This window comes from Oncorhynchus nerka, linkage group LG22 (genome assembly GCF_034236695.1).
Source record: "Oncorhynchus nerka isolate Pitt River linkage group LG22, Oner_Uvic_2.0, whole genome shotgun sequence".
Taxonomy (NCBI): domain Eukaryota; kingdom Metazoa; phylum Chordata; class Actinopteri; order Salmoniformes; family Salmonidae; genus Oncorhynchus; species Oncorhynchus nerka.
The window spans coordinates 92,900,769-92,927,393 of NC_088417.1; positions in this window are offsets into that span (position 1 = coordinate 92,900,769).

The window sequence follows — 26,625 nt, forward strand, 5'->3', positions numbered from 1 at the left end:
ATATCGACATAACCTTAAAGGCCGCTCAGCAAGGAAGAAGCCACTGCTCCAAAACTGACATACAAAAGCCAGACTACGGTTTGCAACTGCACATGGAGACAAAGATCATACTTTTTGGAGAAATGTCCTCTTGTCTGATGAAACAAAAATATAAATATTTGGCCATAATGGCCATCGTTATGTTTGGAGGAAAAAGGGGGATGCTTGCATGCCGAAGAACTCCATCCCAACCGTGAAGCACGGGGTGGCAGCATGTTGTGGGGGTGCTTTGCTGCAGGAGGGACTGGTGCACTTCAAAAAAAAGATGGCTTCATGAGGAGGAAAATTATGTGGATATATTGAAGCAACATCTCAAGACATCAGTCAGAAAGTTAGAGCTTGGTCACAAATGGGTCTTCCAAATGGACAACGACTCCAAATATACTTCCAAAGTTGTGGCAATGGCCCAAGGACAAGAAAGTCAAGGTATTGGAGTGGCCATCACAAACCCCTGACCTCAATCCTATAGAAAATTTGAGGGCAGAACTGAAAAAGCATGTGCAAGCAAGGAGGCCTACAAACCTGACTCAGTTATACCAGCTCTGTCAGGAGGAATGGGCCAAAATTCCCCCAACTTATTGTGGGAAGCTTGTGGAAGGCTACGCAAAATGTTTGACCCAAGTTAAACAATTTTAAGGCAATGCTACCAAATACTAATTGAGTGTGTATAAAGATCTGACCCACTGGGAATGTGAAGAAAGAAATAAAAGCTGAAATGAATCATTCTCTCTACTATTATTCTGACATTTCACATTCGTAAAATAAAGTGGTGATCCTAACTGACCTAAGACAGGGAATTTTTACTAGGATTAAATGTCAGAAATGTTGAAAAACTGAGTTTAAATATACTTGGCTAAGGTGTAATGTAAACTTTCGACATCAACTGTATTTGTATTCGACCATGCAGATGGAAAGCTGCCACCCCAAAATGGATTGACCAGAACAGTCAACAGGGCAGATGAATTGAACAAGATCGACCAAATGCCCCAGATGAGTGGCTGAGCGAGTCGGATGAATTGAATGACCCACCTGCCTCGGACTGATTGAATAAGATGAATAAACTAATTGCGTTTAAAACCTCAAACAGGTTGAACAAACAAGTCTGGCCAAACTGAATCAGACAAAACAGCTGCAAAACCTGGACCTGTACAAATCAGCTGGGCTAGACAATCTGGACCCTCTCTTTCTAAAATGATCCACCGCCATTGTTGCAACCCCTATTACCAGTCTGTTCAAACTCTCTTTAATTTCGTCCAAGATCCCTAAAGATTGGAGAGCCGCCCGCCCGACTAGCATCACTACTTTGGACTGTTCTGACCTAGAATACGTGGACAAACTACAAATACCTAGGTGTCTGGCTCGACTGTAAACTCTCCTTCCAGACTCATATCAAATCTAGAATCGGCTTTCTATTTCGCAACAAAGCCTCCTTCACTCACGCCACCAAACTTACCCTAGTAAAACTGACTATCCTAACGATCCTCGACTTCGGCGATGTAATCTACAAAAAAGCTTCCAATACTCTACTCAGCAAACTGGATGCAGTCTATCACAGTGCCATCCGTTTTGTTACCAAAGCGCCTTATACCACCCACCACTGCGACCTGTATGCTCTAGTCAGCTGGCACTCGCTACATATTCGTCGCCAGACCCACTGGCTCCAGGTCATCTACAAGTCTATGCTAGGTAAGGCTCCGACCTTATCTCAGCTCACTGGTCACGATAACAACACCCACCCGTAGCACACACTCCAGCAGGTGTATCTCACTGATCGTCCCCAAAGCCAACACCCCTTTTGGCCGCCTTTCCTTCCAGTTCTCTACTGCCAGTGACTGGAACGAATTGCAAAAATCGCTGAAGCTGGAGACTTTTATCTCCCTCACCAACTTCAAACATCTGGTATCTGAGCAGCTAACCAATCGCTGCAGCTGTACATAGTCTATCGGTAAATAGCCCACCCATTTTTACCTACCTCATCCCCATACTGTTTTTATTTATTTACTTTTCTGCTCTTTTACTTACACACCATCATCTGCTCATCATCTGCTCATCTATCACTCCAGTGTTAATCTGCTAAATTGTCATTACTTTGCTACTATGGCCTATTTATTGCCATACCTCCTCATGCCATTTGCACACACTGTATATAGACTTTCTTTTTTTTCTATTGTTTATTCCATGTAACTCTGTGTTGTTGTTTCTGTCGCACTGCTTAGCTTTATCTTGGCCAGGTCGCAGTTGTAAATGAGAACTTGTTCTCAACTAGTTTACCTGGTTAAATAAAGGTTAAATAAAATTTAAAAAAAAAAAATATATATATATATATATATATATATATAACCCAATCCTGATCTGTACTTCTCCATATCTTTGTCCCTGACCTGTTTGGAGAGCTCCTTGGGCTTGGTGCAGCTTGCTTGGTGATGCTCCTTGCTTAGTGTTGCAGACTCTTAGCTTAGTGTTGCAGACTCGGGCCTTTCTGAACAGGTATAAATACTGAGATCATGTGACAGATCATGTAACACTTAGATTGCACACATGTGGACTTTATTTAACTAATTATGTGACTTCTGAAGGTAATTGGTGTCACCAGATCTTATTTAGTGGCTTCATAGCAAATGGGTGAATACATATGCACCCACCACTTTTCTGTTTTGGATTTTTTTTTTTTCATTTTTTGAAACAAGTTCTTTTTTAAATTTCACTTCATCAATTTGGACTTTTTTGTGTATGTCCATTACATGAAATCCAAATAAAATCTATTTAAATTACAGATTGTAATGCAGCAAAATAGGAAAAATGCAAAGGGGGATGAATACCTTTAATCCGCTTTACAAGGGGTGTGGGGCCTAACATAAGCAACGTGTGAGTTTCAAGTTTGGGGAAGACAAGTTTTCCCCATAAAAATATACTTTAATAATAAAAGCATTACATTTATAATTGCATTTGCGTCACTTTTTATAATGGTGTTTTCAGTAAGTGGAGCATTTGCGCTTATAGCCTAATACCATGTGCACATTGCTGCGCTTATAATGTGAAGAAATAGCCTAATAGTTTCTCAACATTTTATGCTAAACATTCTGATCTGTTGCATCAGCCACATTGCGTAAAAACGTTGTATTCATTTGGGCTCTATCGCATCCCATAACTGTCCCAGACTATGTTTGGAATATTTATTTCTCGTACAGAATTGAATAGGTCAACTTTTTTACTATGGGTGATAGTAGATTGACGTAGGCTAGTGCTTTTACTGTTCGTTAGGCCTACTCATCTTGTTGGCTGACGAAAAGTAAATGTGGACAGTTCTTCCAATATCTTCAACATGCACCTTGGAATTGGATAAGGACGCTTGTAGTTGCGTTCCCAGATGTGTCTGTCTTCACTTCTAGCCTGTGAAAAAGACCCGATCACGTGATGGAGAGCTATGTGAGTGAGCGGTGTTTCAGAGCGCTCAGCACTCAGGGAGAAGGCCACAGGCCGAAAAATGCATGGATTTTTTTAGGGTGCATTACGACTACACAAAGGGGATGCTGCCGTGAAATTCTAGGCATTATCAAGTGCTTGACAAATTGTGAATGAGTGACTGACATAGTGTGTACAGCCTGCGCATAAAACAAAGCTACCTCATGCCTTTCAAGCAACTTTTTTCTAATCATCATTAGAGTCGCATCATGCAGCCTTACAATGTATTAAAAATCTAAACATACAGCTCAACGTTTGTAGAACAACTAAAGTTACATCAATAACTCTTAAATTAAGCATATAAGAGAACCTATTTCTTTGTTAACCGCTCAACACAGAATAGCCATATGTGCGCACTCCCTCAAATCGCTTGGAGAAAATATCCTTTCTGTTTTATTCAGCTTCGTTCAATTGCATTCTTCATACTATAAAATAATGCCACGGAATTCAAAGCAAATCTTGTCTGCTAAATGAACAGTTTAGCCCACAGCCATTTGGCAGATCAGGACAACTTAGAGTATTTATTTTTTTAAATTTTATTTAAGCTTTATTTAAAACTTCTTATGGCTGGGGGCAGTATTGAGTAGCTTGGATGAATAACGTGCCCAGAGGTGCCCAGAGTAAACTGCCTGCTACTCAGTCCCAGTTGCGAATATATGCATATTGTTAGTGTATTTGGATAGAACACACTGACGTTTCTAAAACTGTTTGAATGATGTCTGTGAGTATTACAGAACCCATATGGCAGGCAAAAACCTGAGAAAAAATTCAACCCGGAAGTGGGAAATCTGAGGTTGGTCGTTTTTCAACTCATTCCCTATTAAAGATACAGTGGGATATTGGTCATGTTGCACTTCCTAAGGCTTCCACTAGATGTCAACAGTCTTTAGAACCTTGTTTGATGCTTCTACTCTGAAGTGGGGAATGAGAGGGGAATGAGTCAGAGGTCTGCCAGAATGCCATGAGCTCGTGACGCTCATTCACGTGAGAGTGAGCTCTGTTCCATTACATTTCTACAGACAAAGGAATTCTCCGGATGGAGCATTATTGAAGATTTATGTTAAAAATTCTATACTCTAAATTCTATACATCGTTTGACATCGTTTGACTTGTTTCTACGGACTGTAACGGAACTTTTTGACTTTTCGTCTGCTCCTAGTGAACGTGCGTCATGAATTTTGATTTGTGAACTGAACGCGCTAACAAATGGAGATATTTGGACATAAATTATGGACAGTATCGAACAAAACAAACATTTATTGTGGAACTGGGATTTCTGGGAGTGCATTCTGATGAAGATCATCAAAGGTAAGTGAATATTTATAATGTTATTTCTGACTTCTGTTGACTGCACAATATGGCGGATATCTGTTTGGCTGTTTTGGTCTCTGAGCGCCGTACTCAGATTATTGCATGGTTTGCTTTTTCCGTAAAGCTTTTTTGAAATCTGACACAGCGGTTGCATTAAGGAGAAGTGTATCCAAAGTTGCATGTATAACACTTGCATTTTCATCAACATTTATGATGAGAATTTTTGTAAATTGGTGTGGCTCTCTGCAAAATCACTGGATGTTTTGGGAACTACTGAACATAACGCGCCAATGTATTCTGAGATTTTTCTATATAAATATGAACTTTATCGAACAAAACATACATGTATTGTGTAACATGAAGTCATATGAGTGTCATCTGATGAAGATCATCAAAGGTTAGTGATTAATTCTATCTCTATTCCTGATTTTTGTGACTCCTCTCTTTGGCTGGAAAAATGGCTGTGTTTTGCTGTGACTTGGCTCTGACCTAACATAATCGTTTGTGGTGCTTTCGCCGTAAAGCCTGTTTGAAATCGGTGTGTATCTTTAAAATGGTGTGAAATACTTGTATGATTGAGGAATTTTAATTATTGGATTTCTGTTGTTTTGAATTTGGAGCCCTGCACTTTCACTGGCTATTGTCATATTGATCTCGTTAGCGGGATCTCAGCCATGAGACGTTTTTAACTAGGCAAGCAGGTTAGCAACAAATTCTTATTTACAATGACTGCCTACCCTCGCCAAACCCGGACGACTTTGGGACAATTTGGGACAATTGTGCGAAGCCCTATGGGACTCCCAATCATGTCTGGATGTGGATGTGCAGCCTGGATTCAAACCAGGTACTGCGGTGATGCCTCTTGCACTGAGATGCAGTGTCTTAGACCACTGTGCCACTGACCCCCGAGTGGTGCAGTGAGTATGCTATAGATTGACTACATTTTCTTCATAACCCGCTTCTTTAGAACTGTCTAAAATAAATCATGGATTTATTGTGAAGGCTTAGGCTGTATTACATGGATTTATTAGACTTTTTAAAATGCAGATGTTCCAAAGGTCTGCATCAGTGGAAGTGTGGAGATGTGTGTGTGGAAGCCAGGAGATGCTACATGTGTTTATGTTAATTTATGGTAAATTACTGTGATACCGAGTTATTTGCTTGACAATCACCGGCTGACAAAATTTTGTGACCGCCACAGCCCTAGCCTAGAACATTAATATCTTACTTTCTGAGAACATGGCAACTGTTACGGTTTTCTTCCGTCGAAGGAGAGACGGACCAAAATGCAGCGTGGTTATTTCGATACATGTTTAATAAAAGATAAACACGAACAATACAAAAACAATAAACGTAAAGTGAAAACCTAAACAGCCTATTCTGGTGCAAACTAACACAGAGACAGGAACAATCACCCACGAAACACTCAAAGAATATGGCTGCCTAAATATGGTTCCCAATCAGAGACAACGATAAACACCTGCCTCTGATTGAGAACCACTCCAGGCAACCATAGACTTTTCTAGACAACCCCACTAACCACAATCCCATTACCTATATAAAAAAAACCTAGACAAAACACACCACATAAATAACCCATGTCACACCCTGGCCTGAACAAAATAATAAAGAAAACACAAAATACTAAGACCAGGGCGTGACAGCAACCATCTTCTGTTTATATTTGCTGGGACGTTGATGGAATATTCTCCTATCCCTCAGAAAACTGGACACATTAATGTTTTCGCAATGTTTTCATGAAATGTGTCTAGATCATGAATAAGTTCTGAGAACATGGTAAAGACATTCTAGGTAAGTTCTAATTATCATTAAGGGAAAGGTCTCTGGAAAACATTCCTTGCAATTCACAGGAACATTCCTATGAAAACGTTAGTTAATGACCTGATGAGACTCTTAAGGGAACATTCTCTAAAGTTTTGGGAACATTTGTTGTTAGCTAGGCAGAGAGAGGGGAGAGGGAGAGAGAGAAACAGAGAAAGAGATAGATAGAGATCTCTATCCACTTTTTGAGAAGGAAACTGAACTGTTAAAAATGTTATGAGTTTTTTCCAATGGAAAAATGGGGGTATAATTCTACTATATCTTCAATCTAAAGGCCCATAAAACAATAAGTCTATTCAAGTAAATCAAGACTGTGTGTTCACATGTTATGTTGAGCGAGACGGCAGTTTGTGAGGAGGACTTTAAAGTGCAGGGTAGATGGTGATTCATGATTGTAGGAGAAAAGAAAGTGAAGGTTAGATGGTGATTCATGATTGGAGTAGAAAATAGACAATAACAGGAAAGATGTGGGCTGACTGGTCAGAGACAACATGTGGTGTACTAACAGACGAGAGCGCTGAGAGAAGAACTTCTGTTTTTTGGGGGGATTTTTGGTGTGGTGTGAAAAAGAGCACTAAGATAACTTACTGTACTGTAGACCTGAGAGGTGCCTTGTCTCAAACACTCAGGATACTGACAGACACCCAGCTAACAACAAATGTTCCCACAATTTTAGAGAACATTCCCTTAAGTCTAATTAGGTAATTCATTAACGTTTTCATAGGAATGTTTGCGTGATCTGTAAGGAATGTTTCCAGGAGACCATGCCCTTAAATGTCAAAGAGATCTTACCCAGAATGTGGTTACCATGTGGCTCCAGGTCATCTACAAGTCTCTGCTAGGTAAAGCTCTGCCTTATCTCAGCTCACTGGTCACCATAGCAGCACCCACCCGTAGCACGCGCTCCAGCAGGTATGTCTCACTGGTCACCCCCAAAGCCAATTCTTCCTTTGGCCGCCTTTCCTTCCAGTTCTCTGCTGCCAATGACTGGAACGAATTGCAAAAATCACTGAAGCTGGAGACTCATATCTCCCTCACTAGCATTAAGCACCAGCTGTCAGAGCAGCTCACATATCACTGCACCTGTACATGGCCCATCTATAAATAGCCCATCCAACTACCTCATCCCCAATACTGTATTTATTTATTTATCTTGCTTCTTTGCACCCCAGTATCTCTACTTGCACATTCATATATACATATATATATATATATATATATATATATATATATATATATATATATTCTGTACATCTACCATTCCAGTGTTTAATTGCTATATTGTAATTACTTTGCCACCATGGCCTATTTATTGCCTTACCTCCCTTATCCTACCTCATTTGCACATACTGTATATAGACTTTTTCTACTCTATTATTGACTGTATGTTTGTTTTACTCCATGTGTAACTCTGTGTTGTTGTATGTGTCGAACTGCTTTGCTTTATCTTGGCCAGGTCCCAGTTGCAAATGAGAACCTGTTCTCAACTAGCCTACCTGGTTAAATAAAGGTTAAATAAATGTATTTTTTTTAAATGTTGTCAGAACTGAAGATATTAATCTTCTAAAAAAACTGTGCAATAACATTCATGTCCCCAGTTTTCTGTGGGTCAGGAGAATATTTCATCCACGTTCCACCAAGCATACATTTAACTACTCTAGCTCCACAATGAGGTAGAGTGTAGGCCAGGCAGCAGGCTGTTAGCCAGCTTGCCAGCTCAGTGGAGTCTGCCACTAGCACAGTCAGTGTAGTCAACTCAGCTATCTCCATTGAGACCGTGTCTGTGCCTCGATCTAGGTTGGGCAAAGCTAAACATGGTAGTGTTCACCTCAGCAATCTCACTGCAATAAAGACGTCCTACATTCCTGTCATTATTGAAAGATATTGTGATACCTCACATCTCAAAATAGGGCTACTTAATGCTAGATCCCTCACTTCCAAGGCAGTTATAGTCTATTAACTAATCACTGATTGTAAGGGTTTTCCTTAGGTGAAGTAGAGGCGGACCAAAATGCAGCGTGGTGGTTATTCATGTTCTTTAAGCACCACGCTCGCCACGGTTAGCACTGCTAAGAGCACTGTAGTGCTGAGATGGCACAGGACGTGCAAGGCTAGGGAGATGCACAGGAGGCCTGGTGCGTGAGGCTGGCACAGTCTTCACCAGACAACTAGCATGCACCTCAGGACGAGTATGGAGAGCTGACCCAGGTGTCATCAAACCCTCGACACGCTCCGGAATTCCGTGTCTCATGCACCAACACAGCAACTCCCTCATATCTCTCTCCTCCAATCTCCCCATTAACTCCTTCACCGTCTCTGCTTCGCTCACCTCCAACACCGGCTCTGGTTCTGGTTTCCTCATTGGCTCCTTACGATAAACAGGGGGAGTTGGCTCAGGTCTGACTCCTGACTCTGCCACACTTTCCCTGTGCCGCCCCCCAAGACATTTTTGGGGCTGACTCTCAGGCTTCCATCCGCGCCGCCGTGCTTGCTTCGCCAACCTCATTCTCCTGTAACCTTCCGCGCACTGCTCCATCGAATCCCAGGCGGGCTCCGGCACTCTCCCTGGGTCGACCGCCCACCTGTCTATTTCCTCCCAAGTAGTATAGTCCATATTCTTGCCGCCCAAACCGTCCTCCCATGTCCATTCCTCTTTTCGCTGCTGTTGCCCGTTACCACGCCGCTTGGTCCTGTTGTGGTGGGTGATTCTGTAAGGGTTTTCCTTAGGTGAAGTAGAGGCGGACCAAAATGCAGCGTGGTGGTTATTCATTTTCTTTAATTTATAAAGAAACTACACATGAGATAACTAACAAAAACGTGAGAAAACCTAAAACAGTCCCATCTGGTGCAAACACAAAGACAGGAACAATCACCCACAAAACCCAACACAAAACAGGCTACCTAAATATGGTTCCCAATCAGAGACAATGACTAACACCTGCCTCTGATTGAGAACCATATCAGGCCAAACATAGAAATAAACAAACCAGACACACAACATAGAATGCCCACGCAGCTCACATCCTGACCAACACTAAAACAAGGAAAACACATACGAACGATGGTCAGAACGTGACACTGATCATCATCTTGATGTGATTGGCCTGACTGAAACATGGCTTAAGCCTGATGAATTTACTGTGTTAAATGAGGCCTCTCCTCCTGGTTACACTAGTGACCATGTCCCCCACGCATCCCGCAAAGGGAGAGGTGTTGCTAACATTTACAATAGCAAATTTCATTTTATTGCGTTTTTGTATTTTGAGCTTCTAGTCATGAAATCTTCACAGCCTACTCAATCATATTTTTATAGCTACTGTTTACAGGCCTCCTGGTCCATTCCTCACTGAGTTCCTTGAATTCCTATCGGACCTTGTAGTCATGGCAGATAATATTCACATTTTTGATGACTTTAATATTCACATGAAAAAGTCCACCGACCCACTCCAAAAGGCTTTTGGAAACGTCATCGACTACTCACTGCCACAGTCATACTCTGGACCTAGTTTTGTCCCGTGGAATAAATATTGTAGATTTGAATGTTTTTCCTCATAATCCTGGACTATCGGACCATCATTTTATTGCATTTGCAATCGCAATAAATAATCTGCTCAGACCCCAACCAAGGATTATCAAAAGCCATGCTATAAATTCTCAGACAACCCCAAAGATTCCTAGATGCCCTCCCAGACTCCCTCCACCTACCCAACTGAGGAACTCAATTTAAACTTGCGTAATGCCCTAGATGCAGTCGCAGCCCTAAAAACAAAAAATATTTTAATAAACTAACTCCCTGATATACAGAAAATACCGAAGCACTGAAACAAGCTTCCAGAAAATTGGAATGGAAATGGAGCTACACCAAACCGGAAGTCTTCCGACTAGCTTGGAAAGACAGTACAGTGCAGTATCGAAGAGCCCTCATCGCTGCTCGACAATCCTATTTTTCGAGACTTAATTGAGGAATAAGAACAATCCAACATGTATTTTTAATGCTGTCACAAAGCTAACTAAAAAAGCAACATTCCCAAAGAGAGGATGGCTTTCACTTCAGCAGTGATAAATTCATGAACTTCTTTGACGAAAAGATCATGATCATCATTAGTGCTATTGGACCAGGTCTCTCTTGGAAAATAGATGTTATCTCAATGAGAAAAACCTGTATAAATAAAAGTAAAATAATTGTTTTTTTAAAAGAAAGCAAATTACAGACACCTATCTAAATCTGCGTATTTCTCCAAAGCTGAATTGTCCTGAGTCTGCACAACACTACCAGGACCTAGGATCGAGAGACACTCAAGTTTTTAATCCAATATCACTGTACACATTCATTAAAATAGTAATGGCATCTAAAGCTTACTGCATACTGGACCCTGTTCCAACTTAACTACTGAAAGAGCTGATTCCTGTGCTTGGCCTTCTCATGGTGAACATAATAAATGGCTCCCTATCCACCGGATGTGTACCAAAATCACTAAAAGTGGCAGTAATAAAGCCTCTCTTGAAAAGCCAAACCTTGACCCAGAAAATATAAAAAATTATTGGCCTATATCGAATCTCCCATTCCTCTCAAACATTTTAGAAAAAGCTGCTGCACAGCAACTCACTGCTTTCCTGAAGACAAACAATGTATACAAAACGCTTCAGTTTGGTTTTATACCCCATCATAGCACTGAGACTGCACTCATGAAAGTGGTAAATGATCTTCTAATGGTGTTAGACCAAGACTCTGCATCTGTTCTAGTGCTCCTAGACCTTAGTGCTGTTTTGACACCATCAGCCACCACATTCTTTTGGAGAGATTGGAAACCCAAATTGGTCTACACGGGCCAAGTTCTGGCCTGGTTTAGATCTTATCTGAAATATATCAGTTTGTCTCTGTGGATGGGTTGTCCTCTGACAAATCAACTGTAAGTTTAGGTGTTCTTCAAGGTTCCGTTTTAGGACCACTATTGTTTTCACTATATATTTTACCTCTTGGTGATGTAATTTGAAAACTTAATGTTAACTTTCACTGCTATGTGGATGATACACAGCTGTACATTTCAATGAAACATGGTGAAGCCTCAAAAATGCCCTCTTGGAAGCCTGTGTTTCAGACATAAGGAAGTGGATGGCGGCAAATGTTTTACTTTTAAACTCGGACAAAACAGAGATGCTTGTTCTAGATCCCAAGAAACAAAGAGCTTTTCTGTTGGATCTGACAAATAATGTTGATGGTTGTACAGTCGTTTCAAATAAAATTGTGAAGAACCTCTGCGTTACTCTGGACCCTGATCTCTCTTTTGACGAACATATCAAGACTATTTCAAGGATAGCTTTTTTCCATCTTCGTAACATTGCAAAAATCTGAAACTTTCTTTCCCACAATGATGCAGAAAAGTGAATCCATGTTGTTTGTCACTTCTAGATTAGACTACCGCAATGCTCTACATTCCGGCTACCCGGATGAAACACTAAATTAACTTCAGTTAGTGCTAAACACGGATGCTAGAATCTTGACTAGAACCAAAATATATGATCATATTATTGCACTGCTAGCCTCTCTACACTGGCTTCCTGTTAAGGCTAGGGCTGATTTCAAGGTTTTACTGCTAACCTACAACGCATGACATGGGCTTGCTCATACCTATCTCTCCGATTTGGTCCTGTCATAGATACCTACATGTACGCTACGGTCACAAGACACAGGCCTCCTAATTGTCCCTAGAATTTCTAAGCAAACAGCTGGGGGCAGGGCTTTCCCGTATAGAGCTACATTATTATTACTACAATATCTCTCTCATCATCACTCAATACCTAGGTTTACCTCCACTGTATTCACATGCTACCATACCTTGGTCTGTACATTATACCTTGAAGCTATTTTATCGCCCCCAAAACCCTCTTTTTACTCTCTGTTCCAGACGTTCTAGACGACCAATTCTCATTGCTTTTAGCCGTACCCTTATCCTACTCCTCCTCTTTTCCTCTGGTGATGTAGAGGTGAATCCAGGCCCTGCAGTGCCTAGCTCCACTCCTTTTCCCCAGGCCCTCTCTTTTGATGACTTCTGTAACTGTAATAGCTTTGGTTTCATGCATGTTAACATTAGAATCCCCTTCCTTACGTTTGTTTTATTCACTGCTTTAGCACACTCTGCCAACCCGGATGTTCTAGCTGTGTCTGAATCCTGGCTTAGGAAGACCACCAAAAATTCTGAAATGTTCATCCCTAACTACAACATTTTCAGACAAGATAGAACTGCCAAAGGGGGCGGTGTTGCAATCTACTGCAAAGATAGCCTGCAGAGTTCTGTCCTACTATCCAGGTCTGTACCCAAACAATTTGAACTTCTACTTTTAAAAATCCACCTCTCTAAAAACAAGTCTCTCACCGTTGCCGCCTGCTATAGACCACCCTCTGCCCCCAGCTGTGCTCTGGACACCATATGTGAACTGATTGCCCCCCATCTATCTTCAGAGCTCGTGCTGCTAGGCGACCTAAACTGGAAAATGCTTAACACACCAGCCATCCTACAATCTAAGATTGATGCCCTCAATCTCACACAAATTATCAATGAACCTACCAGGTACCTCCCCAAAGCCGTAAACACGGGCACCCTCATAGATATCATCCTAACCAACTTGCCCTCTAAATACACCTCTGCTGTCTTCCACCAAGATCTCAGCGATCACTGCCTCATTGCCTGCATCCGTAAGGGGTCAGCGGTCAAACGACCTCCACTCATCACTGTCAAACGCTCCCTGAAACACTTCAGCGAGCAGGCCTTTCTAATCGACCTGGCCGGGGTATCCTGGAAGGATATTGATCTCATCCCGTCAGTAGAGGATGCCTGGTTATTTTTTTTAAATATCTTCCTAACCATCTTAAATAAGCATGCCCCATTCAAGAAATGTAGAACCAGGAACAGATATAGCCCTTGGTTCTCCCCAGACCTGACTGCCCTTATTAACCAACACAGAAACATCCTATGGCGTTCTGCATTAGCATTGAACAGCCCCCGTGATATGCAGCTTTTCAGGGAAGCTAGAAACCAATATACAGAGGCAGTTAGAAAAGCCAAGGCTAGCTTTTTCAAGCAGAAATTTGCTTCCTGCAACACTAACTCAAAAATGTTCTGGGACACTGTAAAGTCCATGGAGAATAATGACACCTCCTCCCAGCTGCCCACTGCACTGAAGATATGAAACACTGTCACCACTGAAAAATCCACTATAATTGAGAATTTCAATAAGCATTTTTCTACGGCTGGCCATGCTTTCCACCTGGATAACCCTACCCCGGTCAACAGCACTGCACCCCCACAGCAACTCGCCCAAGCCTTCCCCATTTCTCCTTCTCCCAGATCCAGTCAGCTGATGTTCTGAAAGAGCTGCAAAATCTGAACCCCTACAAATCAGCCGGGCTAGACAATCTGGACCCTTTCTTTCTAAAAATGATCTGCCGAAATTGTTGCCACCCCTATTACTAGCCTGTTCAACCTCTCTTTCGTGTCGTCTGAGATTCCCAAAGATTGGAAAGCAGCTGCGGTCATCCCCCTCTTCAAAGGGGGGGGGTACTCTTGTCCCAAACTGCTTCAGACCTATATCTATCCTACCCTGCCTTTCTAAGGTCTTCGAAAGCCAAGTCAACAAACAGATTACCGACCATTTCGAATCTCACCATACCCTCTCTGCTATGCAATCTGGTTTCAGAGCTGGTCATGGGTGCACCTCAGCCACGCTCAAGGTCCTAAACGGTATCTTAACCGCCATCGATAAGAAACATTACTGTGCAGCCGTATTCATTGATCTGGCCAAGGCTTTCGACTCTGTCAATCACCACATCCTCATCGGCAGACTCGACAGCCTTGGTTTCTCAAATTATTGCCTCGCCTGGTTCACCAACTACTTCTCTGATAGAGTTCAGTGTGTCAAATCGGATGGTCTCCTGTCCGGACCTCTGGCAGTCTCTATGGGGGTGCACAGGGTTCAATTCTTGGACCGACTCTCTTCTCTGTATACATCAATGATGTCGCTCTTGCTGCTGGTGAGTCTCTGATCCACCTCTATGCAGACGACACCATTCTGTATACTTCTGGCCCTTCTTTGGACACTGTGTTAACAACCCTCCAGACAAGCTTCAATGCCATACAACTCTCCTTCCGTGGCCTCCAATTGCTCTTAAATACAAGTAAAACTAAATGCATGCTCTTCAACCAATCGCTGCCTGCACCTGCCCGCCTGTCCAACATCACTACTCTGGACGGCTCTGACTTGGACAACTACAAATACCTAGGTGTCTGGTTAGACTGTAAACTCTCCTTCCAGACCCACATCAAACATCTCCAATCCAAAGTTAAATCTAGAATTGGCTTCCTATTTCGCAACAAAGCATCCTTCACTCATGCTGCCAAACATACCCTTGTAAAACTGACCATCCTACCAATCCTCGACTTTGGCGATGTCATTTACAAAATCGCCTCCAATACCCTACTCAACAAATTGGATGCAGTCTATCACAGTGCCATTCGTTTTGTCACCAAAGCCCCATATACTACCCACCATTGCGACCTGTACGCTCTCGTTGGCTGGCCCTCACTTCATACTCATCGCCAAACCCACTGGCTCCATGTCATCTACAAGACCCTGCTAGGTAAAGTCCCCCCTTATCTCAGCTCGCTGGTCACCATAGCATCACCCACCTGTAGCACGCGCTCCAGCAGGTATATCTCTCTGGTCACCCCCAAATCCAATTCTTTCTTTGGCCGCCTTTCCTTCCAGTTCTCTGCTGCCTTTAACTGGAACGAACTACAAAAATCTCTGAAACTGGAAACACTTATCTCCCTCACTAGCTTTAAGCACCAACTGTCAGAGCAGCTCACAGATTACTGCATCTGTACATAGCCCACCTATAATTTAGCTCAAACAACTACCTCTTTCCCTACTGTATTTATTTTATTTATTTATTTTGCTCCTTTGCACCCCATTATTTTTATTTCTACTTTGCACATTCATCCGCTGCAAATCTACCATTCCAGTGTTTTACTTGCTATATTGTATTTACTTTGCCACCATGGCCTTTTTTTGCCTTTACCTCCCTTATCTCACCTCATTTGCTCACATCGTATATAGACTTGTTTCTACTGTATTATTGACTGTATGTTTGTTTTACTCCATGTGTAACTCTGTGTCGTTGTATGTGTCGAACTGCTTTGCTTTATCTTGGCCAGGTCGCAATTGTAAATGAGTACTTGCCTACCTGGTTAAATAAAGGTGAAATAAATAAATCAATTATGGAATGGTCTGCATATCCATGTGAGAGATGTAGACTTGGTCTCAACTTTTAAGTCTTTACTGAAGACTCATCTCTTCAGTAGGTCCTATGATTGAGTGTAGTCTGGTCCAGGGTTGTGAAGGTGAACGGAAAGGCACTGGAGCAACGAACCACCTTTGCTGTCTCTGCCTGGCCGGTTCCCCTCTCTCCACTGGGATTCTCTGCCTGTGAATCCTAGTACGGCGGCTGAGTCACTGGCTTACTAGTGCTCTTCCATCCCATCCCTAGGAGGGGTGCATCACTTGAGTGGGTTGAGTCACTGACGTGATCTTCCTGTCCAGGTTTGGCGCCCCCCTCGGGTTTGTTCCGTGGGGGAGATCTTTGTGGGCTATACTCGGTCTTGTCTTAGGGTAGTAAGTTGGTGGTTGAAGATATCCTTCTAGTGGTGTGCGGGCTGTGCTTTGGCAAAGTGGGTGGGGTTATAGCCTGCCTGGCTGGCCCTGTCCGGGGGTATCGTCGGACGGGGCCACTGTGTCTACCGACCCCTCCTGTCTCAGCCTCCAGTATTTATGCTGAAATGGTTTATGTGTCGGAGGGCTAGGGTCAGTCTGTTATATCTGGAGTAATTCTCCTGTCTTGTCCGGTGTCCTGTGTGAATTTAAGTATGCTCCCTCTCCCTTTCTCTGTCTTTCTCTCTTTCTCTCTTCTCTCGGAGGACCTGAGCCCTAGGACCATGCCTCAGGACTACCTGGCCTGAGGACTCCTTGCCCAGCAGTCCACGTGGTCGTGCTGCAGCTCCTGTTTCAACTGTTCTGCCTGCAACTATGAAACGCTGACCTGTTCACCAGACATGCTACCTTGTCCCAGACCTACTGTTTAAGACTCTCTCTCTACCGCACCTGCTGTCTCTAACTCTGAATGATGGGCTAAAAGCCATCTGACATTTCCTCCTGAGGTGCTGACCTGTTGCACCCTCTACAACCACTGTGATTATTATTATTTGACCCTGCTGGCCATCTATGAATGTTTGAACATCTTGGCCATGTACTGTTATAATCTCCACTCAGCACAGCCAGAAGAGGACTGGCCACCCCCCGGAGCCTGATTCCTCTCTAGGTTTCTTCCTAGGTTCCTTTCCTTTCTAGGGAGTTTTTCCTAGCTACCGTGCTTCTACATCTGCATTGCTTGCAGTTTGGGGATTTAGGCTGGGTTTCTGTATAGCACTTTGTGCTGTCAGCTGATGTAAAAGGGGCTTTATAAACATATTTGAAATTTGATTGATACAGAGAACATGGTTGCGATGAAAATCCATATATAAGTTTGGACACACCTACTCATTCAAGGCTTCTTTTTTATTTTTACTATTTTCTACATTGTAGAATAATAGTGAAGACATCAAAACTATGAAATAACACATGCGGAATCATGTAGTAACCAAAAGAGTGTCAAACAAATCAAAATATATTTGAGAATTGAGATTCTTCAAAGCAGCCACCCTTTGGCTTGATGACAGCTCTGCACACTCTTGGATGATCTCCTCATGTGTGGTTCCCACCGTGAAGCACGGAGGAGGAGATGTGATAGTGTGGGTGTGCTTTGCTGGTGACACTGTCAGTGATTTCTTTTGTTGAAATTAAGGCACACTTTACCAGCATGGCTACCACAGCATTCTGCAGCGATACACCATCCCATCTGGTTTGCACTTAGTGGGAGAATAATTTGTTTTTCAACAGAACAATGACCCAAAACGCACCTCTAGGCTGTGTAAGGGCTATTTTACCATGGAGAGTGATGGAGTGCTGCATCAGATGAATTGGCCTCCACAATCACCCGACCTCAAACCAAATGAGATGGTTTGGGATGAGTTGTACCACAGAGTGAAGGAAAAACAGCCAACAAGTGCTCAGCAAATGTGGGAACTCCCTCAAGACTGTTGGAAAATATTCCTCATGGAGATGGTTGAGAGAATGCCAAGAGTGTGCAAAGCTGTCATCAAGCCAAAGGGTGGCTACTTTGAACATTCTAAAATCTAAAATATATTTTTATTCGTTTAACACTTTTATGGTTACTATATGATTCATATGTGTTATTTCATAGTTTTGAAAATAAAGAAAAACCCTTGAATGAGTAGGTGTGTCCAAACTTTTGACTGGAACTGTCTGTTCGGTGTGACGTTGATGGAATAATATCCTAACATTCAGAAATCTGGACACGTGAACATTCTTGCAACTTTCCATGAAACCCATCTAGAACATGAATGTTGTATATTCTGAGAACATAGTAAACACGATCTAGATAAGTTCTACTTGACATGAAGGGAATGTTCTAACTTTAACACCAAAACATTCTAAAACAGTTATCCGAAGGTTTGAGCTAAAGGAACACTGGACACTCAAACATTAGGGGAACATTACGGTTAACATTACAAAAACGTTCTCCCTCCGTAGAATTGTTAGCTGGGCATCAAGAAGAGAGATAAAATACTTTACTTTAAATCATAGAGCTACTCAATGAATCTCAATGACTATCTTTCTCAAATTATCATCTTTACATTTCTGTAGTACCATATTCTCAAAAACAGACACATTTTTTAATTCACACTTCTAAAGTCTTTTAACTAGCCTGTATGTTTCCATCACCATCAGAGGGTGTTGTGTTTGTGTCCATCACCATCAGAGGGTGTTGTGTTTGTTTCCATCACCTTCAGAGGGTGTTGTGTTTGTTTTCATCACCATCAGAGGGTGTTATGTTTGTTTCCATCACCATCAGAGGGTGTTGTGTTTGTTTCCATCACCATCAGAGGGTGTTGTGTTTGTGTCCATCACCATCAGAGGGTGTTGTGTTTGTTTCCATCACCATCAGAGGGTGTTGTGTTTGTGTCCATCACCATCAGAGGGTGTTGTGTTTGTTTCCATCACCTTCAGAGGGTGTTGTGTTTGTTTCCATCACCATCAGAGGGTGTTATGTTTGTTTCCATCACCATCAGAGGGTGTTGTGTTTGTTTCCATCACCATCAGAGGGTGTTGTGTTTGTTTCCATCACCATCAGAGGGTGTTGTGTTTGTTTCCATCACCTTCAGAGGGTGTTGTGTTTGTTTCCATCACCATCAGAGGGTGTTGTGTTTGTTTGGCCATCACCATCAGAGGGTGTTGTGTTTGTTTCCATCACCATCAGAGGGTGTTGTGTTTGTTTATCTTTATGTTCATCACCATCAGAGGGTGTTGTGTTTGTTTCCATCACCATCAGAGGGTGTTGTGTTTGTTTCCATCACCATCAGAGGGTGTTGTGTTTGTGTCCATCACCATCAGAGGGTGTTGTGTTTGTTTCCATCACCATCAGAGGGTGTTGTGTTTGTTTCCATCACCATCAGAGGGTGTTGTGTTTGTTTCCATCACCATCAGAGGGTGTTGTGTTTGTTTCCATCACCATCAGAGGGTGTTGTGTTTGTTTTCATCACCATCAGAGGGTGTTGTGTTTGTTTCCATCACCATCAGAGGGTGTTGTGTTTGTTTCCATCACCATCAGAGGGTGTTGTGTTTGTTTCCATCACCATCAGAGGGTGTTGTGTTTGTTTCCATCACCATCAGAGGGTGTTGTGTTTGTTTCCATCACCTTCAGAGGGTGTTGTGTTTGTTTCCATCACCATCAGAGGGTGTTATGTTTGTTTCCATCACCTTCAGAGGGTGTTGTGTTTGTTTCCATCACCATCAGAGGGTGTTATGTTTGTTTCCATCACCATCAGAGGGTGTTGTGTTTGTGTCCATCACCATCAGAGGGTGTTGTGTTTGTTTCCATCACCATCAGAGGGTGTTATGTTTGCACCAGAGTATTGTACAGTTGGTGTATTATGATTATGATGATACACCTGACAACATGAAGGTAACAGCCATTACAGAGAGATGACGGAGGAGGGGTTCTCTGGGCTGCGTTTATCTTTCTCCCTGGGTGTAGGTAGCCGGGGGCGGCAGGTACCCTAGTGGTTAGAACTTTGGGCCAGTCACCGAAAGATTGCTGGATCGAATCCCCAAGCTGGCAAGGTAAAACAATATGTCATTCTGGCCCTAAACAAGGCAGTTAACCCACTGATCCCTGGTAGGCTGTCGTTGTAAATAAGAATTTGATCTTGACTGACTCACCTGGTTAAATAAAATAAATGAAGAGCTGCTGTAAGGGATAGGAACATAAAAATTAAAGATCTAAATATCTTTATGTTCCTAGTGTAAGGGCTGTATAATCATAAAGTTGATTAGATTAGGAAACCAATGGCAAGGTCATTAGAGAAGCTCATAGTTCCATAAGGAGAAATAGCCAATAGAAGTGCATTTATACATCTCTAGTGACGTGGTGCTTTTCTCTGTGATGGAAAACAAAGGGGGAAATAACAAATGAGTTAAGCGAACAGACCTGTCATTTAGATTGGCCAGCTGACTTCTATAGACCAGGGTACACATTCTTAGATTGTCAGAGTAGGGGTGATATAGCACCATGTTTGACTTTTGTATCATCACAAATGTGATTATATAGACATTTGATCCTAGATCAGCACTGCTGCTCTGAGATGCTTGTTAAATACGAGCTCAGAGAGAGTGACTGTGGACGTTGCAGCAGCAACTGTGTATCTGTGAAGACTGTGTGTTGTGAAAACAGATCTGATGCAAGGCATTTAGGACAGATGGTATCTAAAGCAAAGGGTACAAGGGAACCAGTGTGTCCAGTTCTGCTGTTCAGTGTGTGGCAGGGACACCAGGGTATCTGACTAGCTCAGACAGGTTTTCAGGACAGGCAAAGTAGGTCTCTCTGCTGTGTGAACACAAGCTCATGTTGCTACAGCGTCAGTTAGGGGGAGTGACTGGTCCTACAGCATCAGTTAGGGGGAGTGACTGGTCCTACAGCGTCAGTTAGGGGGAGTGACTGGTCCTACAGCGTTAGTTGGGGGAAGTGACTGGTCCTACAGTGTAAGTTAGGGAAGTGACTGGTCCTACAGTGTTAGTTAGGGGAAGTGACTGGTCCTACAGTGTTAGTTAGGGGACGTAACTGGTCCTACAGTGTAAATTAGGGGAAGTAACTGGTCCTGTTACAGTGGTCCTAGTTAGGGGAAGTGGTCCTACTGGTCCTACAGTGTAAGTTAGGGATGTAACTGGTCCTACAGTGTAAGTTAGGGAAGTGACTGGTCCTACAGTGTTGGTTAGGGGATTTGACTGGTCCTACAGTGTTAGTTAGGGGAAGTAACTGGTCCTACAGTGTAAGTTAGGGGAAGTAACTGGTCCTACAGTGTAAGTTAGGGGATTTGACTGATCCTACAGTGTTAGTTAGGGGAAGTAACTGGTCCTACAGTGTTAGTTAGGGGGAGTGACTGGTCCTACAGTGTAAGTTAGGGGAAGTGACTGGTCCTACAGTGTTAGTTAGGGGAAGTGACTGGTCCTACCGTGTTAGTTAGGGGAAGTAACTGGTCCTACAGCATCAGTTAGGGGAAGTGACTGGTCCTACATCATCAGTTAGGGGAAGTAACTGGTCCTACAGTGTAAGTTAGGGAAGTGAATGGTCCTACAGCATCAGTTAGGGAAGTAACTGGTCCTACAGCATCAGTTAGGGGAAGTAACCGGTCCTACAGTGTTAGTTAGGCAAGTGACTGGTCCTACAGTGTTAGTTAGGGGAAGTGACTGGTCCTACAGCATCAGTTAGGGGAAGTGACTGGTCCTACAGCATCAGTTAGGGGAAGTAACTGGTCCTACAGTGTAAGTTAGGGAAGTGACTGGTCCTACAGCATCAGTTAGGGAAGTAACTGGTCCTACAGCATCAGTCAGGGGAAGTAACTGGTCCTACAGTGTTAGTTAGGGAAGTGACTGGTCCTACAGTGTTAGTTAGGGAAGTGACTGGTCCTACAGTGTTAGTTAAGGGAAGTGACTGGTCCTACAGCATCAGTTAGGGGAAGTGACTGGTCCTACAGCATCAGTTAGGGGTAGTAACTGGTCCTACAGTGTAAGTTAGGGAAGTGACTGGTCCTACAGCATCAGTTAGGGAAGTAACTGGTCCTACAGCATCAGTTAGGGTAAGTAACTGGTCCTACAGTGTTAGTTAGGGAAGTGACTGGTCCTACAGTGTTAGTTAGGGAAGTGACTGGTCCTACAGTGTTAGTTAGGGAAGTGACTGGTCCTACAGTCTTAGTTAGGGAAGTGACTGGTCCTACAGTGTTAGTTAGGGGATTTGACTGGTCCTACAGCGTTAGTTAGGGGAAGTGACTGGTCCTACAGTGTTAGTTAAGGGAAGTGACTGGTCCTACAGTGTTAGGGGATTTGACTGGTCCTACAGCGTTAGTTAGGGAATTGACTGGTCCTACAGTGTTAGTTAGGGGAAGTGACTGGTCCTACAGTGTAAAGTTAGGGAAGTGACTGGTCCTACAGCGTTAGTTAGGGAAGTAACTGGTCCTACAGTGTTAAGGGATTTGACTGGTCCTACAGCGTTAGTTAGGGAATTGACTGGTCCTACAGTGTTAGTTAGGGGAAGTGACTGGTCCTACAGTGTAAGTTAGGGGAAGTGACTGGTCCTACAGCGTTAGTTAGGGGAAGTAACTGGTCCTACAGTGTAAGTTAGGGAAAGTGACTGGTCCTACAGCGTTAGTTAGGGGAAGTGACTGGTCCTACAGTGTTAGTTAGGGGAAGTAACTGGTCCTACAGTGTAAGTTAGGGAAGTGACTGGTCCTACAGTGTTAGTTAGGGGATTTGACTGGTCCTACAGTGTTAGTTAGGGGAAGTAACTGGTCCTACAGTGTAAGTTAGGGGGAGTGACTGGTCCTACAGTGTTAGGGAAGTTAGTGGAAGTGACTGGTCCTACAGTGTTAGTTAGGGGAAGTGACTGGTCCTACAGTGTTAGTTAGGGAAGTGACTGGTCCTACAGCATCAGTTAGGGAAGTAACTGGTCCCTACAGGTGTAAAGTAACTGGTTATGGAAGTGACTGGTCCTACAGTGTTAGTTAGGGAAGTGACTGGTCCTACAGCATCAGTTAGGGGAAGTAACTGGTCCGACAGCGTCAGTTAGGGGAAGTGACTGGTCCTACAGCATCAGTTATGGGAAGTAACTGGTCCTACAGTGTAAGTTAGGGAAGTGACTGGTCCTACAGCATCAGTTAGGGAAGTAACTGGTCCTAGAGCATCAGTTAGGGGAAGTAACCGGTCCTACAGTGTTAGTTAGGGAAGTGACTGGTCCTACAGTGTTAGTTAGGGGAAGTGACTGGTCCTACAGCATCAGTTAGGGGAAGTGACTGGTCCTACAGCATCAGTTAAGGGAAGTAACTGGTCCTACAGTCTAAGTTAGGGAAGTGACTGGTCCTACAGCATCAGTTAGGGAAGTAACTGGTCCTACAGCATCAGTTAGGGTAAGTAACTGGTACTACAGTGTTAGTTAGGGAAGTGACTGGTCCTACAGTGTTAGTTAGGGAAGTGACTGGTCCTACAGTGTTAGTTAGGGAAGTGACTGGTCCTACAGTCTTAGTTAGGGAAGTGACTGGTCCTACAGTGTTAGTTAGGGGATTTGACTGGTCCTACAGCGTTAGTTAGGGGAAGTGACTGGTCCTACAGTGTTAGTTAAGGGAAGTGACTGGTCCTACAGTGTTAGGGGATTTGACTGGTCCTACAGCGTTAGTTAGGGAATTGACTGGTCCTACAGTGTTAGTTAGGGGAAGTGACTGGTCCTACAGTGTAAGTTAGGGGAAGTGACTGGTCCTACAGCGTTAGTTAGGGGAAGTAACTGGTCCTACAGTGTTAAGGGATTTGACTGGTCCTACAGCGTTAGTTAGGGAATTGACTGGTCCTACAGTGTTAGTTAGGGGAAGTGACTGGTCCTACAGTGTAAGTTAGGGGAAGTGACTGGTCCTACAGCGTTAGTTAGGGGAAGTAACTGGTCCTACAGTGTAAGTTAGGGAAAGTGACTGGTCCTACAGCGTTAGTTGGGGGAAGTGACTGGTCCTACAGTGTTAGTTAGGGGAAGTAACTGGTCCTACAGTGTAAGTTAGGGAAGTGACTGGTCCTACAGTGTTAGTTAGGGGATTTGACTGGTCCTACAGTGTTAGTTAGGGGAAGTAACTGGTCCTACAGTGTAAGTTAGGGGGAGTGACTGGTCCTACAGTGTAAGTTAGTGGAAGTGACTGGTCCTACAGTGTTAGTTAGGGAAGTGACTGGTCCTACAGTGTTAGTTAGGGAAGTGACTGGTCCTACAGCATCAGTTAGGGAAGTAACTGGTCCTACGGTGTAAGTTATGGAAGTGACTGGTCCTACAGTGTTAGTTAGGGAAGTGACTGGTCCTACAGCATCAGTTAGGGGAAGTAACTGGTCCGACAGCGTCAGTTAGGGGAAGTGACTGGTCCTACAGCATCAGTTATGGGAAGTAACTGGTCCTACAGTGTAAGTTAGGGAAGTGACTGGTCCTACAGCATCAGTTAGGGAAGTAACTGGTCCTAGAGCATCAGTTAGGGAAGTAACTGGTCCTACAGTGTTAGTTAGGGAAGTGACTGGTCCTACAGTGTTAGTTAGGGAAGTGACTGGTCCTACAGCATCAGTTAGGGAAGTGACTGGTCCTACAGCATCAGTTAAGGGAAGTAACTGGTCCTACAGTCTAAGTTAGGGAAGTGACTGGTCCTACAGCATCAGTTAGGGAAGTAACTGGTCCTACAGCATCAGTCAGGGGAAGTAACTGGTCCTACAGTGTTAGTTAGGGAAGTGACTGGTCCTACAGTGTTAGTTAGGGAAGTGACTGGTCCTACAGTGTTAGTTAGGGGATTTGACTGGTCCTACAGCATCAGTTAGGGGAAATGACTGGTCCTACAGCATCAGTTAGGGGAAGTAACTGGTCCTACAGTGTAAGTTAGGGAAGTGACTGGTCCTACAGCATCAGTCAGGGGAAGTAACTGGTCCTACAGTGTTCGTTAGGGAAGTGACTGGTCCTACAGTGTTAGTTAGGGAAGTGACTGGTCCTACAGTGTTAGTTAGGGGATTTGACTGGTCCTACAGCGTTAGTTAGGGGAAGTGACTGGTCCTACAGTGTTAGTTGAGGGAAGTGACTGGTCCTACAGTGTTAGGGGATTTGACTGGTCCTACAGCGTTAGTTAGGGAATTGACTGGTCCTACAGTGTTAGTTAGGGGATTTGACTGGTCCTACAGCGTTAGTTAGGGAAGTGACTGGTCCTACAGTGTTAGTTAGGGGAAGTGACTGGTCCTACAGCGTTAGTTGGGTCCTACAGTGTTAAGTGGACTGGTCCTACAGTGTTAGTTAGGGAAGTAACTGGTCCTACAGTGTTAGTTAGGGAAGTGACTGGTCCTACAGCGTTAGTTAGGGAAGTAACTGGTCCTACAGCATCAGTTAGGGGAAGTGACTGGTCCTACAGTGTTAGTTAGGGGATTTGACTGGTCCTACAGTGTAAGTTAGGGAATTGACTGGTCCTACAGTGTTAGTTAGGGGATTTCACTGGTCCTACAGCGTTAGTTAGGGGAAGTGATTGGTCCTACAGCGTTAGTTAGGGGAAGTAACTGGTCCTACAGTGTAAGTTAGGGAAGTGACTGGTCCTACAGTGTTAGTTAGGGAAGTGACTGGTCCTACAGTGTTAGTTGGTCCTAGGGTTAGTTAGGGAAGTGACTGGTCCTACAGCGTCAGTTAGGGGAAGTGACTGGTCCTACAGCATCAGTTAGGGGAAGTAACTGGTCCTACAGTGTTAGTTAGGGGAAGTGACTGGTCCTACAGCGTTAGTTAGGGAAGTGACTGGTCCTACAGTGTTAGTTAGGGGGCGTGATTGGTCCTACAGTGTTAGTTAGGGGACGTGACTGGTCCTACAGTGTTAGTTAGGGAAAGTTAGGGAAGTGACTGGTCCTACAGCGTTAGTTAGGGGAAGTAACTGGTCCTACAGTGTTAGTTAGGGGAAGTGACTGGTCCTACAGCGTTAGTTAGGGAAGTGACTGGTCCTACAATGTTAGTTAGGGGAAGTGACTGGTCCTACAGCGTTAGTTAGGGGAAGTGACTGGTCTTACAGTGTTAGGGGGAGGGGGTGGTTCTACAGTGGTATGGGGAAGTGACTGGTCCTACAGTGTTAGTTAGGGGAAGTGACTGGTCCTACAGTGTTAGTTAGGGGAAGTGACTGGTCCTACAGTGTTAGGGGGAGGGGGTGGTTCTACAGTGTTATGGGGAAGTGACTGGTCCTACAGTGTTAGTTAGGGGAAGTGACTGGTCCTACAGTGTTAGTTAGGGGAAGTGACTGGTCCTACAGCGTTAGTTAGGGGAAGTGACTGGTCCTACAGTGTTAGGGGGAGGGGTGGTTCTACAGTGTTAGGGGAAGTGACTGGTCCTACAGTGTTAGTTAGGGGAAGTGACTGGTCCTACAGTGTTAGTTAGGGGAAGTGACTGGTCCTACAATGTTAGTTAGGGGAAGTGACTGGTCCTACAGCGTCAGTTAGTGGAAGTGACTGGTCCTACAGTGTTAGGGGAGGGGGTGGTTCTACAGTGTTAGGGGGAGGGGGTGGTTCTACAGTGTTAGTTAGGGAAGTGACTGGTCCTACAGTGTTAGGGGGAGGGGGTGGTTCTACAGTGTTATGGGGAAGTGACTGGTCCTGGTCAGTGTTAGTTAGGGAAGTGACTGGTCCTACAGCGTTAGTTAGGGAAGTGACTGGTCCTACAGCGTCAGTTAGGGGAAGTGACTGGTCCTACAGTGTTAGTTAGGGAAGTGACTGGTCCTA